We start from the raw sequence: 17970 nt of genomic DNA, 5'->3' as shown, positions 1-17970 counted from the left end.
GCCATGTGGCTTCCTGTGGCCAATGGGATGTCAGTGGGCATGATAATAGCAAACACTTGGAATGTGCCTCCAACATGCATGTGCCAGGTATCCCACTGTCTCAGAAGAATGTAAGTGATAGGGAGAAATTCTAAACACTAGGCATGGCTTGGAGCCAAGTGCAGCCATGTACAGTCTAGATCAGCAGAGCCCCAATTAACACGTAACTCACAAGTAAGAGGCAAATGCTTTGGTTTTATGCCACTGAGATGTTTGTGGCTGTTTTCTGGTGCAGGAAAAGCTACGTAAAACAGGAAAACAATGGCTCCAATGCTACTGGACACTGGCAGTCACAGAATTTGCCAAAAGCAGCAATAAATATCCTGTACCTTTCTAATTTTCCCTCAGGTATCAAATTCCTAGATAAAAATAGGTAATAAGACATCAGACCTCAATAGATGACAGAGCTCCTTTTGTTTTCATGGTGGTGAGCAAAATCCTGTTTCCCAAATATTTAAGGGTTATTCCAAAACAGGAAATGTATTCCAACATTGGATACCCAAAATAGCAAAGATCCACTACAACACTCAATGTAGGCATTGAACAGAATCCCAATTTAGGGGAATAAATACTAACTGTGCAGCATCTTCAAAAGAGGTTCCTTAATAAGCATTACACCAAAATAATGGTTCAAAGTTTACTTTTCAAATCTGGAAAACAAAAGAAAAATTGACATCTTTCCTTCAAGTCTTCTGTGAACTTTAAATTGTTAATATATTTTGTGATTTTCCGAAGGATTAGAAGTCATACTGTGTAGCATTCCCCAAACTTGACCGTAGTGACCTGTTCCTTGACATCTCATAACAGGAATTGAAACACTGTTAAAGGAAATCACAAAGTACTTTTGGAGTACAAGTAACTAATAGGAAATAGTAACTAATTGTGTCTGCATTTAGAAGTTGCATTTAGAGAGGGATGCTTGTGAGCAGAGTCTAGAATGCTGCGTAGAACTTTTCCAAAACAATTTTTGAGAGAAAAACATTTCAAGTATAGGAAGGACAATCCAATGTGAAAGACAGATATACAATGAAAGAGTTGGGAATTTTAGTCAGAGATTCACAACACAGACAAGGAAGAATGATGGCTGTTTAGATAGCTGGAATTATGATTAAAGTGAAGGCAATATGGGCAATATGGGTGATGCATCAATGTTGGCCTCGAGGACACCAGAGTAATTGCCTCCATGAATCTGGGCAAAGCATGTTACTTCTCTCTTCCCCAGTTTCTTCAGAGAAAATCTTGTGAGATTCTACGTTAAGTAACGTTAAGTAATTCAAATAGGCTGCAGTAAAGTATGTTAGTAGGGAAGGGCAAGTAAGGTAAAGCCATAGACTAGAGTAGGAGCCAGATTTAAAAGAAAAACAAAACTAACTAAAACAATGTAGCCTCGTAATGTCCAAACAAAAGGGTTAACATTGACTGAATACATACTTTGAATCAGGTACTTTTTCATACAATATATATACTTATTAATGTTCAAAATAATCACAAAGGTAAATATTATTCTTTGCCTAGTTACAATGTGAAAACTGAAGCACAGTGATATTAAGTAATTTGCCCAAAGTTGCACAATTAGTACATTGCAGAACTGAACTTGGAGCTCGGTTTATCTTGCCCCAGAGTTCATGCTTTGAACCACTATGCCAGTGGCATTCAAAGTAATTGTTTTTTGTGTTTTTTTTTTTTTTTTACCGCAGTGAGTAGTGAGAAATATATTTACGTGATAAATGTGTGTGTGTGTGTGTGTGTATCACGTTCCACAAAATTATACGTATTTATACTATGTGTGATTTATTTGGCTATTTTGATTCTAGTACATTCTTTTTAAATTGTTTCTTTAGAAATGTTCATCACAAAAGAGGAAATTTATTTTGGAACCACTAAGTAACCATAGTCTACTGTTTAAATAATAGTGCACTGTGCCATAATTTGCACATCTTTCTAAGGAATTTAAAATTTATCCTACAAAAAGAAAAGTAGAACAAGTGAAGGACTCTAAATAAGGGAATAACCTAATCAGATTATATACTTTAGAAATATCGCTCCCAGGTGGAGCTTAGGTTGGAAAGAGTTGGCGCTGGAAGTAACAAGCCTACCTAAGAGACTGTCGCAATACCACAGACGAAAACAAAATGTGGAAAGCAGGAGTCAGGAAATATAATCAAAGGGCATAGTGATTATGCCCTTTTCCTCTTTGCCAAGTGTCAAAAATTAAGTAGAATCACATTTTGACCTGATAGTAGCTAATAAACAACTAATTACTCTTTAATTTTATCTATTACCTTTTTACCTATTACCAAATTTTATCTATCTGTATACTCTAAAACAAATTAACCACTTTATTCTGCTTTCACATTGTTGACTTACCTTGAGTTTAAAGTCTACCAACACCCCTGTTTTCTTTTCATATGAATGTTGGACAGTGCTTTTGTCTCCCTGTTCAGTTCTCTAACCTTAAATATTTTATCCACTCCATCCCTGTCCATGTCAGCCTTCTCAGGTCACATTTGCAAACATAATTATGCCACCACCTATGCTGATTTCTTAGTGAGCTCAGGTGGGCCTGCCAGCAACCACCTCTTACTGTTGGGAGGTTCATAAACTATGTTTAATCATCTCATCTAGAACTTTACAGAAAATTTATGTTTGCCACTTTGAATTTTTTTTTAATTGTTAAAAACAAAATATGAGGAAACTTTTCCCACCTCAATTCTTTCAGCATCACTTCTTTTATTCCCAAAATGTAAATGTGATTACTCATAATGATTCCACAATTAAACATGTCAATTCCTTATATAATACAATGTTCCATTAATTTGGACTAGGGATTTGATTTCAGTTAATGTGGCTATCTACCTTGAGCACCGTGTCGAAAACAGTCCAAAGTGCTTACCACACCATTTCCTCTTCCTAGGCATACTGTTTGACAAATTCCCCAGCCTCCCTCGAGGCTCTGTGTAAACCATGTGACTGATGTGGAGAGACATTATCTATCTATCTATCTATCTATCTATCTATCTAATCTATCCATCCATCCATCTATCATCTATCTATCCACCTATTTCTTGAACCATTTATCTATCTATCATCTATTCATCCATGTATTTGCTTTTATCTTATAACTCTGACTATAAAATCCCTATATAATTTGCCACCCTTCCTTACCATAGTGAACTTAGGCACCATGTAATTAAAATATCAGCAACACAAGACGAAAAGAGCCTGTAAAGCTGTTTCCTGCCAAAGAGAGTCCCAGACCTACACTGGACTGCAGAATTATAGGCTCTAATTTCACTCCAGAATAGACTGATCTATCCTGACATGTGCAAAGATTAATTTCCTTTTTAATATTTGTTCTTTCCTTTCCATTTTGAGAACATTCTAGTTATAGAAGATAAGTGTAAAGATAAACAGTCATTCTTTCTGTTATCAGTTAACTTTATATCACCTTCCCTAATTAATGCACTTATATCATCTTTGTTCTTGATCTAAAAGTCACTTACACATTTCACAAATTCCCTTGTTCAACAAATAATAGCATGAACTATGGGCCAGGTACTAGTCTAGGTGCTTGCAGGATCACAGTGAGTACTAAAGTAGATCAGTTAGAAGCCTGACGGAAATAGAAGTCTATAATTCTCTGTGTTTGTGAATGCGTTACTAGAATATTGCTTAGAGATGCAATGGGCTACTTTTAACTTTGAATTTTCACATTCAGAAAACAAGAGGAGATTTAAGAGGCAACAGCTGCTCTAGAGCTATGTCTCTGATGTTCAGCATGAATCCTTGTATCTTATAAAAATCACTGTCTGAAAGAATGTGATGAAAGGCGCTAGAGAGGATGGTCACTGCTTGGTAAATCAAATAACAAAGTAGTGTGAAAAAAAATAACAAACTAATGTGAAAAAAAATCACAAAGGTAAGGAAGCATACTTTTTGAAAGGATGAAGTTTTCGGTACTGAAAAAGCTGTCTTCGACTCTTCAGATATGACTACATTTACATTTCAGTAATTAACAGAGGCATCTGAACAAATGTGTGTAATATGTGTGCAGTGTATAGAGTACTGGGACCTAGAACTTTTTGTTAGTATGTAGTGTCATGAAATTTTTTAACAAATTCTCTTCCTATATTTTCAATGATTCCATCTGGTAATAAACTATCATTTCATCCCCGTTTTCTCACTGGAATCCAGGAAAAAGTTGTCTTTATTGTTTTCACGGTCTTTTGAAAATTCAAAGTACAAGCAAAATAAATTAAGATGTACCACATACTCTCTTCTTAGTTATGTAGTAGTTTTTGAGTGACACATCTTACTCCTTTACTAACAGGTAGATGATTATGAAGAAATTGACATTATTTTTTTAAAGAAATGATATAAATTTTTTTTCAGAAATCATCTCTGATCTCTGTTGAATAGAAGTGTGTGTATGTGTTGGGGGGAGGGCAGTCTAGCCAGCCTGGAAGGCAGCTACATTTACTGCTAAGAACTTGGCATGGATGATGTATTATCTTCCACACTTGTTAACATCTACATGGAATGCTCCTGCTACCTGAGAGTATGCATCGTGACATATCACATGTTGTTTCTATAACTTGAAGAGTAAGATTTCCAACAACACAGATATCATGTCTCAATTACGCAGTGACAATAAAACTCTCAGGGGAGTTTTATCATGTTAAGAATCAAAGGAATAAATGAGTCATTGTTTATAAATTGAATTTTTACAAAGATGAACTCAACCGTAACAGATTCATTTTGAACAGTTTGTGCTGCTAGGGGAAACAAGTGCTCCTCTGAAGAAAGATGGTGTATTTGAGTGTGTTTTTCATTTTTTTCCAGAATTATCCACATGTATATATTACTGAGTTTAAAGATAAATGCTCAATTTTAAATGTTACGTTACCTTAATATGTATAGCTTGCCAGCATAGGCTGCATTTAAGCCATGACATGAGTCCAGATTTTACTCATGAAAGAAACAGAAAAGAGAATGCATTATTAACATTTAAACATGTACAAAAGTTTAAAGGGAAGAGACAACATAAAGAAATTCTCTCTACCTACCTGTCTAATCCCTAATTCTTAATAAAGGAATCTAGTAATACCAGAAAATATACAAAACATAAATGGCACATTGAGAAAAATTCTCCAATGGTGATTGAACTAGAGCTTTACATGTAATGCAGAAGTATATGGATTCATGTGCACAATATGCATTGAATACTTACAATGCTCCATTTTTGAAGTCTTAAACCTGTACCATTGCTTATATAGCATTTGAGGCTTGCTATGGGATTACTTTACAAAGGAGGTAACTTTGCATTTGTACATCATATATATATACATATATGTATATATATAAACATACATACACACATATACATACATGACTAGAATCAGAGCCTTATCAAAGTTTACACTATAAATTCCTGAGGGCAATAATCAGAAAGTTTTGTTTGCCACTCTATTTCAGCATAAATTCTTCATAAATACAATTTATTTACAATTGATTTACCAACCTAGGCAGTGTTTTGCAAACATTTATTTTTAAATACTTGCTTTAATTGCCTATTTTGCATGTTCTTCCATTATACTGTTGGAATCTTTGTTTTTTTTATTCCTCAGCTCTTTAATTTTTATTTATTTATTTATTTATTTATTTATTTATTTATTTTTAATATGAAATTTATTTTCAAATTGGTTTCCATTCAACACCCAGTGCTCATCCCAACAGGTGCCCTCCTCAGTGCACATCACCCACCCTCCTCTTCCTCCCACCCCCCATCAACCCTCAGTTTGTTCTCAGTTTTTAAGTCTCTTATGCTTTGGCTCTCTCCCTCTCTAACCCATTTTTTTCTTCCCCTCCCCCATGGACTTCTGTTAAGCTTCTCAGGATCCACATAAGAGTGAAAACATATGGTAACTGTCTTTCTCTGTATGACTTACTTCACTTAGCATAACACTCTCCAGTTCCATCCACGTTGCTACAAAAGGCCATATTTCATTCTTTCTCATTGCCACATAGTATTCCATTGTGTATATAAACCACAATTTCTTTATCCATTCATCAGTTAGTGGACATTTAGGCTCTTTCCATAATTTGGCTATTGTTGAGAGTGCTGCTATAAACATGGGGGTACAAGTGCCCCTATGCATCAGCACTCCTATATCTCTTGGGTAAATTCCTAGCAGTGCTATTGCTGGGTCATAGGGTAGATCTATTTTTAATTTTTTGAGGAACCTCCACACTGTTTTCCAGAGTAGCTGCACCAGTTTGAATTCCCACCAACAGTGCAAGAAGGTTCCCGTTTCTCCACATCCTCTCCAGTATCTATAGTCTCCTGATTTGTTCATTTTGGCCACTCTGACTGGCGTGAGGTGATATCTGAGTGTGGTTTTGATTTGTACTTCCTGATGAGGAGCGACGTTGAGCATCTTTTCATGTGACTCTTGGCCATCTGGATGTCTTCTTTAGAGAAGTGTCTATTCATGTCTTCTGCCCATTTCTTCACTGGATTATTTGTTTTTCGGGTGTGGAGTTTGGTGAGCTCTTTATAGATTTTGGATACTAGCCCTTTGTCTGATGTGTCATTTGCAAATATCTTTTCCCATTCCGTTGGTTGCCTTTTAGTTTTGTTGATTGTTTCTTTGCTGTTCATAAGCTTTTTATCTTCATAAGGTCCCAATCGTTCATTTTTGCTTTTAATTCCCTTGCCTATGGGGATGTGTCAAGTAAGAAATTGCTGCGGCTGAGGTCAGAGAGGTTTTTTCCTGCTTTCTCCTCTAGGGTTTTGATGGTTTCCTGTCTCACATTCAGGTCCTTAATCCATTTTGAGTTCATTTTTGTGAATGGTGTAAGAAAGTGGTCTAGTTTCATCCTTCTGCATGTTGCTGTCCTGTTTTCCCAGCACCATTTGTTAAAGAGACTATTTTCCATTGGATGTTCTTTCCTGCTTTGTCAAAGATTAGTTGGCCATACGTTTGTGGGTTTAGTTCTGGGGTTTCTATTCTATTCCATTGGTCTATGTGTTTGTTTTTGTGCCAATACCATGCTGTCTTGATGATTAACGCTTTGTAGTAGAGGCTAAAGTCTGGGATTGTGATGCCTCCTGCTTTGGTCTTCTTCAAAATTACTTTGGCTATTCAGGGCCTTTTGTGGTTCCATATGAATTTTAGGATTGCTTGTTCTAGTTTTGAGAAGAATGCTGGTGCAATTTTGATTGGGATTGCATTGAATGTGTAGATAGCTTTGGGTAGTATTGACATTTTGACAATATTTATTCTTCCAATCCATGAACATGGAATGTTTTTCCATTTCTTTATATCTTCTTCAATTTCCTTTATAAGCTTTCTATAGTTTTCAGCATACAGATCTTTTACATATTTGGTTAGGTTTATTCCTAGGTATTTTATGCTTCTTGGTGCAATTGTGAACGGGATCAGTTTCTTTATTTGTCTTTCTGTTGCTTCATTATTAGTGTATAAGAATGCAGCTGATTTCTGTACATTGATTTTGTATCCTGCGACTTTGCTGAATTCATGTATCAGTTCTAGCAGACTTTTGGTGGAGTCTATCGGATTTTCCATGTATAATATCATGTCATCTGCAAAAAGTGAAAGCTTACCTTCGTCTTTGCCAATTTTGATGCCTTTGATTTCCTTTTGTTGTCTGATTGTTGATGCTAGAACCAGAAACACTATGTTAAACAACAGCGGTGAGAGTGGACATCCCTGTCGTGTTCCTGATTACTGTTGGAATCTTAAACCTGAGGTTTGTGTCTTGCTCACGGGTGTATCCCTGCTACTTACTAAGTATGCATTGCACATAGGAAACTCTCAAAAATGTTTGTTAAATGGTCATACCAGTAGCTATTACTAGTCAGGGTCGTAGCTAGAGATATGTAGCAAAGTGACCTGATATGGTTGTTTCTGGTGGTTTGTGACCCAGCTTAAGATTTGGTTCTAGACCAGGCAACAGCTTTCTTGTGCATTTTTCCCCATGGGGTGAATTATTTCCATTATATTATTTTTCATTATTAAATTATTTCTGATTAAATGTCACCCATTCTTTGAAATTGTGGCCACCTTCTACATATCTTCTGCAAGCGGAATGTATTCTCCCTCTCACCCCTGGCATCCTATGACTCTTTACTCTTTCCACTACGACAGCATTTATCATACTTTGTTGTGGTTATTTGCATATATGACTATACCTTACACTAACCTGTTACTCCTTTGAGACTTTTACTTTATCATTTTTTTAATCTCCATCCTTAACACAGGATTAGACACATGTATCGGTCTCCATATTTTTTCAATGTAATTGCCAAAGAGCCGAATACCCCTGGTTTGGAAAGAATTGTGTTTTATAGTATTTTTCTTGTTAAATGCTGTGATTATAAGTTATGGCTTAACAAGGGATATGGCATTTGGGAAACATGTAACTCTTGGCAGATAGAAATTCCCAAAGAGAATTGTAGAGGACAGCTAGGTACTCCTTGAAAGGTGCCTGCCAGTCGTAAAGTACCCATCTTAAGAAGCTTGAGAACCACTGTTATGCACTCAGCTTCTTCTGAAAGTCTTCTTTTGCAGGGTCACTTTTTAACCAGAGAACACCTGAGGGAACCTAGAATTGGCACCTACTGTGCCAATGAATCTGGCGAGAGACTGGCTGGTACCCTATGAGGTTTTCATATCTCCATGTGTGTTTTCATCTTTTTTTTTTTTTAAGACCTATTTCCATCTTTCCCAAAATGTTTTCTGGAGCACTTTTTTTTCCATAGAATGGCAACAGCTGTTAGTTTAAGAAAGCATTTTGTCATTAAAAAAAAAAAAAGACAGAGAATGAAGGGTAAAGTAAAACAAAACAAAGCAAAAAAAAATGTAGGAACCCTGAATTAGGATTTTTCAGAGCCTCTAATACAGAAATGAATGCTAAATTTTCAAGGAAAATAATATGTAATGGTTTTCAAAAATTATTCAACCATGGAAACTTATTATTTAAAAAATTTTTTTTACATTTATTTATTTTTGAGAGACAGAGAGACAGAACACAAGTAGGGAGGGCAGAGAGAGAAGGAGACAGATCCGAAGCAGGCTCCAGGCTCTGAGCTGTCAGCACAGAGCCCAACGCAGGGCTTGAACCCACAAACTATGAGATCATGACCTGAGCCGAAGTTGGACACACAACCAACTGAGCCACGCAGGCACCCCGGAAACTTATTGTTTTTATCTTTTATGATGTAACTATAAAAATACACTTTATTAAATATAAATCAAAACCATTGGATTTTTCCTACTCCTAGACACCCTCATCAAATGTTTCCCTTATTCATATACACAACTCTTCCTGCATGACTCAGATCCTGACAGAAGTTCAGGAGCATTTCCTCAACTGGTGCTAATGGCATTACAAGACATGCCACATGAATATTCTTACCTAAATTAAGTTTTAAACGAATATGTCGACTCAAAAGTAACTGCCACATGAACAAATAAAAATGTCATGTTAATGTACAAATTCCAAATCTATTAGACTTTTAAATAGTATTATATGTTATTACAGTGACAGTATGTTCTTCTTTTATCCCTTTGTCCTTTTCAAAATCAATTCTACCCTTACTACAGTAAAAGTAAAAATTTAGAAACATGAAATGCAAATTACCAAGGGTTTAACCATAAGAATGCAGAATGTGTTCGTGCTATTGTATGAAAAATAACTTTGGTTAAAATCTCAGCTTTCGTCTAGCTTCTCAACACATAGGAAAAGTTAATGGAAGTGACTTCAGAATCTTGGTCTGTGCACAGGGATACATTACATTTATTATCCAAGCTACTGTGCGATTCCATTTACATTTCACCACATGTAGTTCTTATGTATTACTTTTCTGTGGCAAGAATTTACTTTCTTACAATTCTGGGATTGTTTAATAATCACTGTGCTCTATTCCCAAAATAATGGGAATAACAATAAAATTGTCGATAGAAGTAGAAAAATAAGAATATGACTAATTGTCGGAGATTTATTAAGCAAACCAGATATTGGTAAGTAAACATTGAGCCAAAACCATACCTTAGACATTGCACAGATATATGCTTGAATGTGATAAGGTCAATGAAATTTATTGAGAATGTCAAATGAGTTCACTTGTTAACTCATTAACAAGACTCTGGTTGTCTCTTTACAATGAGGTATATATCTCCTTAGTTGTTTAAGTAAAGGAATAAAAATATTTTCAATGTTATATTTTTAGAATTTGTCATAAATCAATAATTTAATGTGTCAGTTTGAGACGCATAAAAAGATTCATAGAATTCAAACCCTCAAATTAATAGACTGAACGTTGATATTGATGTGTAATGTGTACATTGTAATATGTAATATGAAATTAATACATAATAGAATATTACTCTAATATTACTCTATTTCCTCAGGCTTACTAAACACCTACGATATATTACAATTTAGTTATTTTTCAGTTCCAAAATACTGGGCTTGTAAATTTTTTTAAAGACATTTGCTTACAAGCTTTGGTCGTTGGAATCACGTCACACTGATGAGTATGAAATATTTCCACTATCAATGAGTTGGAGGCAGCTCTGCTCACATCCACAGCTGGAATGGATCTGCTTCTATAAAAATGGGAAGTAGCAGCTGCAGAGAACATAAATTGTGCAATTGATTTGATTTTGCAAAGCAAACACATTCTTCGTGTTATGATTTAGCTTGCTAATTAGGCCTTGCATAATCAAAGGAACTTTGAAAGAAAATAATACTGAATTAAGCTCAACTTCTACACCTTCTGACATGTCCTTGTAATAGCTTTCACATTTTCAAGATCACTGTATCTTAAATTGAGTGCCTTGAACAACAAAAGAATGATTGGCAAATAATGTCCCTTTGAGTGAATGTGTCTTAGTACAAAATGCAAATAAAGCCAAACAGAAGAATATCGACTGATCTTTGACACCTGCGTCTCAAGAACGATGCAAACCAAAAGCATGCATCTTCTTTTATTTTGTAACAAGTGTCTGCAAACTCTTCCTGTAAAGGGCCATGGTAAATATTTTTTGCTCTGTGTGCCACATACTCCGTAACGCATCTAGCCAACTTCTCTTCTTAGGAGGAAAGCAACTATAGACAATATATAAATAAATGGGTGTGGCTGTGTTGCAATAAAACTTCATTTACAAAAATAGGTAATGGGTCCTATTTGGCAGCTCTTGGTTTATTTCTCAGGAATGAAGGTTAACAATGGTGTCAACTATACTTCAATTTAAAAAAAGAAAAAATAGACTATTAACCTAAACCATGACTAGAGATAAAAAGATTTCCTATATAATGACAGTTTAATTATCAGAAAGATGTTATATTCTAAACATATATGTATTTAGCATACAGCAATAGAGTATAAAAATACATTTTAAAAATGAAAAAAAAAAACCCTAATGATCACCTATGCAACAGTAGTAAATGTGACTTTATGTTGTCAAGCCAACATTGTGTCATATGTGTTTCACATCCTATATATGTTATATATAAAGAGAATCTGCATATGTGGTATGTATATATGTACTTACAAATGCTTATGTGTATGTGCACACATATATGTACATACAGAGAGAGAGAGAGAGAATGCATGCAAAGCACATTTTATGAAATATGTGTGGGATAAGAGGGGGAAATGGAAACATATTATGGAACAAGTCAAACCTGACTATTTGGAGTAAAAATAAATCTATTAGCAAATTCATGAATTGTGCTTGTTTGTAATGTACATGTAGCTGTTTAATCAGTCAACATACATGTTGAATATTTCTTATGAGCTGACAATTCTTCTGCTGTCAATAGAAATAAAAGAAGTAAATTGTACTTGCCTTTAGAAGCTCACAATATAATTGACATACATGCATATATTCTAACTAGAAAATTATAATATAAACAAATACCTACGTATAATGTGATATATATCACATTATGGGATAGATAGATAGATAGATAGGCAATAGATAGTTCAAGGTATCTCACGTTAGTAGCACACACAACAGATGTTATAGAAATCGGGAAGGAAGAGAGAATTGTGAGCTGTGTGGTTTCAGTGAAAAACCATTAAAACAACATAGGCTTTGAAATATGAGTAACATCAGTTAGATTTACACTAGGGGGAGGGAAGTATTATTTTAGATGGTATAGGACACAGGGCACAGATAATGGGTAGGAAATTTCAAGCTGGGCTAATGGGGAGATAAGAATTTCAAAAAGTAGATTGGGGTGCAACTGGAAAAAGAGCCTTGAATCGCATACAAGAAAGTGTTAACTTTATTCCGTAACCAATGTAGAATCAGTTATTGATCAGAGAAGCAACCAGACAAAACTGCTTTTCAAGGTGATTACTCCAGTAGGGGTTGTGAAATGAGATGAACCCAGAAGGCGGCAGAAAACAGTGAGACTGATTGGGGAGGTTTTGCATGATGAGGTGAGAATGATTGACACAGTGTAGTGGCAATGCCAGTGGAACTGAGCAGATGTATCACTGAGCCAGTCTCAAGGAACTCTCAGAATAACACCTGGCATTTCATTTACTTAATGCAAATTTACTATTATGAGTCAGTGTATATGCCAGACAATGACATTTTTACTTGTATTCACATGTTTTATCTTATGCACACAAAAAAAGAGACAGAACTTGCAAAATGATTGGGACTTTGATGTAAAGTGTCTAACACACCAATAGGTGTTTAAGGAAAAACAGCCCCAATAATAAGTACAGTTTGGAATCAAACAAACTGGCAAAGTGGTTGGTAACAAATTTTAAAAAAGATTCTTTGAAGCTAATATGCTGTTTGCATGTAGTGAATCTCCCTACCGGGAATGCTTCTGGCTCAGCATCTTCATATTCCTTTATCTAGGATGTTCTTTGCTCAGGATCATTTCCTTACTTTATTCAGGACCCAACTCAAATGTAACCTCTTCTGAGGCCTTTTCTAATCACACATCCAATCGCAACTAACCAGTATCTCCATTACTTCCGATCCTATCATCCTACTTCATGATTTCACAGTTCTTAACACTATACAAAGTTACTTATTTTTTGTTCTTCCCTAGTCTTTGGCTGTAAATTTTTCCAGAATAGGGATGTTGACTTCCTTTGTCATTGCTGTATCTCTTGTGCCTAGCACAGAACTTGGCCCATTGTAAACATTCAATATATAGTAACTTAATGAATAAATGAGTGAATAAATTTAAAAATAACTGTGTATGTGAGTAGAATTAGCCATTTCCCATTACCACCTGCAGCTCAGGCCCTAATCACTTCTTATATAGGTTAATGCAAATACCTCCTATTTCTCTCGAGTTTCCAATTTTCCATTTCAAATAGCCCTTACACACTTAGAGAGAGGTTAAGCTTCCTAAAACACCATTCTAATCAGGTCAATTCATATAATTGGATGTCTTCCTCTCTTCTGTCTGATAACACTGAAATTCCTCATCCAGGAATTCAAAGCTCTCAGGAATCTCAATCTAACTCAGTTATCCAACACCATTTCCTAAGACTACAAAATACTTTTCTGTTCTCAGTCAGGCTGCTTTCTTGAGAGTTGCCTGTAAACCCTACGCTCATTCTTGTCTTTATGCTTTTACATGGGGACTGTTCTTATACAGAAGACACTTTCCATTCAAATCCACTTTCCAAAATCTTGCAATGTGTTCACAGACCACCACGATCAATGCACATATATTAATATATTCTTAACTTCTCAATAAATATATTTTTAAATGTTTTCTGTTACAGTGTTTTAGGATGACTCTATAAATGTTTTTCTTTCGCAGGATATTTACACAGATCTCAAGGGCATCCATATTTGGGAGTTAAAGGTAACTATTTCTCTTATACTCTACAAAAAAATCTATAATGAGAGGTGGTTATTTGTAACTACTTCAATTCAAGTATAATTTAATTACATACTTTCTTTCTTCTGTCATGGTTATTAATCTGAGTTTATATATATATGTGTGTTTGTGTGTATACACATATACATATATGTGTGTGTGTATGTATATATATGTGTACATATACATACATACATATATATGTGTGTATATATATATACATGTGTGTGTGTGTGTGTGTATATATATATATATATACACACACACACTTTATATGCACATATTAGATGTGAAAAATAATTTCTGGTCCTCAAGTTAAAATGCCTAAGGAGAGGCGCCTGAGTGGTGCAGTAGGTTAAGCATCTGACTTTGGCTCAGGTCATGATCTCGCAGTTCACGAGTTCGAGACCTGCGTCAGACTCTGTGCTGACAGCTCAGAGCTTGGAGCCTGCTTCTGATTCTGTGTCTCCCTCTCTCTTTGCTCCTCCCCAACTTGTTCTCTGTCTCTCTCTCTCTCAACAAACAAACAAACAAACAAAAAACAAAAACAAAAGCAAAAAAAATCATTAAAATGTTTAGGGAATATTCTTTTCCAATGTTCTGCCATTAAGAGTGCACTTTTGGTCACAGACACATCTGGTTTACAGGACCTACCACCCTGCGTAACTTTGCCTCTTTGCCCATAGTGTGATCTACTTATTTTTGTATTGTTAGCAGCAAACCGATAGGTTTGCTTCCTTTAGCTACCCTACTGGGCCACGTCATTCTACCTTGTGCCACAGCATGCTTTATCTTTTTTTGCGTCTGCTTCTCAAGCATGAAAGTGTATTACTTTCTCATATGTAACAGCTGTTTAATAATTTTATGACAACCTAACCACTACATACACACTACATAGCTGAGTTGTACCAAGTACTACTATGATTATACAATGACAGTATTCTCTAAGCCCATGTTGGGCCCTGTGCTGTCATTGTATTATACACAAGTTTTATAATTCTTTTAAAAGCTTCATTTCAAAGGAGAGGTTTTTTTGGCATCTTTTAAGAGTCACGCATGATGGATAATCTCCCCTTCATTATATCCTTAGTTTAGTGTCCCTACTCTCTCACAGATGCTTGTTTAAGGTTTCTTCTTTGTAGTTTAGGTAATGTTCCTATGTAGCCACATTAATGCCTTTTTAGATTACTAGTAAAAATACAAATGCCAAATCACCCTGTTTAGCCTATTTATGTCCTATTTTCACTTCCATGATTTGTAATTGCTTCTCTCTTTACACACATCTTTTATTTTGTTATCTTTTTTACATTGTTTATTTTTTATTATTTATTTTGTGTGTGAGAGAGACAGACAGAGAGATGCAGAGAGAGAGGGAGGGGGGAGAGAGAATTCCAAGCAGGCTCCACACTCAGCACGGAGCCCAACACAGGGCTCAGTCTCACAACCAAGTGATCATGACTTGAGCCAAAATCAAAATGCTCAATTGACTGAGCCATCCAGGTGCCCCTACATACATAGTTTGAAAGGAAACCATATCACATCTAAATCCCTGCGCCATGCAAATTTCATTTGTTGCTTACGTCAGTGAATATACTTACTCTCCTCAATTAAATAGGGCAGGATGTACTGTTCATACAAGCTTTAATTCACTTAATGACAGTGAATGATTGAACAGGACTTCCCTAATTATGTTTTCATGGAATAGCTTTTGGGCTTCAGCGTATTTCTCTGAAGAGCCAAACAGCTTCCAGAACTGTGAGGCTGGATCCATTCTTGATACCAAACAGCCTCTGAAACTTACGGAAATAAATGAGAAAAATTTTACAGTGCTCTTTAGTGTTTATTGTATAGCAAAGATGACACTTTCTCCTTCACACTAATTGCTCAAGAAGCGTTGTGAATCAGGAACAAGAGAAGAATTAGAAAGGAAGGATAGAGATATACAGACTGAACATCTATGTAGTGGAGTAAGTACTCCAGAAGGAATTCAGTCAAGATTTTTCTGGGGATGAAAATCAAAAAATGGTGGCATAGACTGATGGGTCATATGAGTGTAAAGGAAAAAAAGGATTAAAATATTTAAGCATTGTATCTTCTTTTTTTTACTTTTTACTCTGGACAATTTCAGACAAGAGAAAATACATGAACAAGATAGTGAATGTACCAGCCTAAGTATACAACGTAACCCTCTCTTATTTCACTCTCTCTTCCTTTGGAAGGAAACATAAACCAAAATAGTTTACCTGTTTTCTCAGGCACACTTTATTCTTACTATCCCTTTATTTTTACTATCTTTATGAAATAATATTTTTATTCAATATAGTTTGTGAAATTCATCAATGTGAACATACGTTGCTCTGGGTCATTTACTTGCCCTTCTATATAGTATTAAATGAACATACTATGCTTCTTTATGGCTGTTATAACATAGCTACTATGCATGTCTCCTTGTGTGACGAGTTTCTCTATATACCTGGAAGTGGAATATCATAGGCTATTTTCAGTTTTTATTTACCATCTAATGTACAGTCCACTTTCTCTCAGAGGAGGCTGTACCAAATACATTTGTGTTAGTAGTACAGTTTTCATGTATTTATCTTTTTGAATCATTAAATTATGTTTTGGCCAATGTGGTATAACATTATATATGATTACGGTTTCAGCTTGAATTCTCTTTAGTGCAATTGACAATCTTCCTATAATATTTTGTGTTTTGGCATTTATCTCTTCCATCAAGACCCATTTTTGCCATGTTTCCACTAGATTGTGTCTTCTTATTATTAACCTGGAAATGGTTCTCATATAGTCTGTGCACCAATCCTCTGTCACTTACAGGCATTGCAACATATTTTCCCTGTGCCTGCCTTGTAACCATCACATATCAAGAAGTTTTTAATCTTAATTCAATAAGTTTCACTGTCTTTTTTTTTTTTTCATGGTTACTGGTTTTTGTTTGGTTTGGTTTGTTTTTTTTTTTCTTTTTTTTTTTTTGTCCTGACATATCCTTTTCCAACAAAAGCCATTGTAGGATTTTTCTACACATTTTTTCATATTTATATTTTTAATCAATCTGTAATTGGAGTGTGTGTGTGTGTGTGTGTGTGTTGCAAGGTGGGGAAGATAACTGTGCTTCATTTTCCATCTGATTAACTAATTGACTAACCACCACTTTTTACTAAATAGTTCACCCTTTCTTCTCAATCTGTAACGCTTCTGCTGTCATAAATCAAATTTTCATAGATGCATGCTTATGATTTACTCATAAGTCTTGGTATCTTATAAGTATATGATAATAAATCTTGGTATCTGGAAACTCTCATCTCCTTTTATTCTTTTTCAAGATTGAGTTGTCTATTTTTGGCCCATCCGCTCTTCCACATACACACACACACACACACACACACACAGAAATGCACACACATTTAATTTAGCTTGTCAAGCTCATGAAAAACCCAATCAGAACTTTGATTTGGATTGTAGTGAAGAAACTGTCATTTCTAAGATAATGAGGACTGCCATTAATGTGATATATCTCTCTACTATTCTTTTAGACAATTTTAATTAATTTAAATAAAGTGTTACTTCTTCCATAGAGATCGCAAGCATAATTTGCATTTATAGCTAGGATTTTACATTCTTGTTCCTAATACAAGTGAAATTTTAAAATTATGTATTTTTGAAAATTGCATAGAAAAGCCACTGATTCTTTACCAAACTTGTGTCAGGCCATCTTGCTATATCCCTATTTTTCTAATATTTTTTTAGGTTCTTTTGAGGCTTTTATGTGGATAACAAATAATCCATGAATGATTATATATATTTTTATCATTTATAATGTTTGTTCTCCTTTACTACTCCTCTTTTATTTTCATGATCACCAGAAATTTCAGTCCCAGGTAGAATTAAAATGGTGACAATGGAACTCATCAGCCTACTCCTGAATCTAAAGGAAATGTTTATAAATTTTGCCAATGAGGCTTTGTAATTATAAGTAGTCTGTCTTTATCAGAGTAAGGGACTTATAATCTCTTCCCAGTT

The 17970-nt window shown here is 35.1% G+C and overlaps 1 long non-coding RNA gene across 2 annotated transcripts in view; it reads right to left on the bottom strand.

Moving 5' to 3' along the window:
* Window positions 1-6985: 6985 nt before the first annotated feature.
* The window catches only part of LOC128316441 (uncharacterized), a 53630-nt gene continuing 42645 nt past the window's right edge, over window positions 6986-17970 (bottom strand). Inside the window, exon 5 of one of the 2 annotated variants that reach the window (XR_008300363.1) lies at window positions 6986-10695. This is a non-coding gene — a long non-coding RNA (uncharacterized LOC128316441). Of the gene's footprint in view, window positions 10696-14550; window positions 15729-17970 lie in introns of those variants that run through there. The other variant, XR_008300364.1, reaches the window with a different exon arrangement.

This window comes from Acinonyx jubatus, chromosome B4 (assembly GCF_027475565.1).
Source record: "Acinonyx jubatus isolate Ajub_Pintada_27869175 chromosome B4, VMU_Ajub_asm_v1.0, whole genome shotgun sequence".
Taxonomy (NCBI): domain Eukaryota; kingdom Metazoa; phylum Chordata; class Mammalia; order Carnivora; family Felidae; genus Acinonyx; species Acinonyx jubatus.
This window is presented reverse-complemented; position numbering and strand designations above follow the sequence as displayed.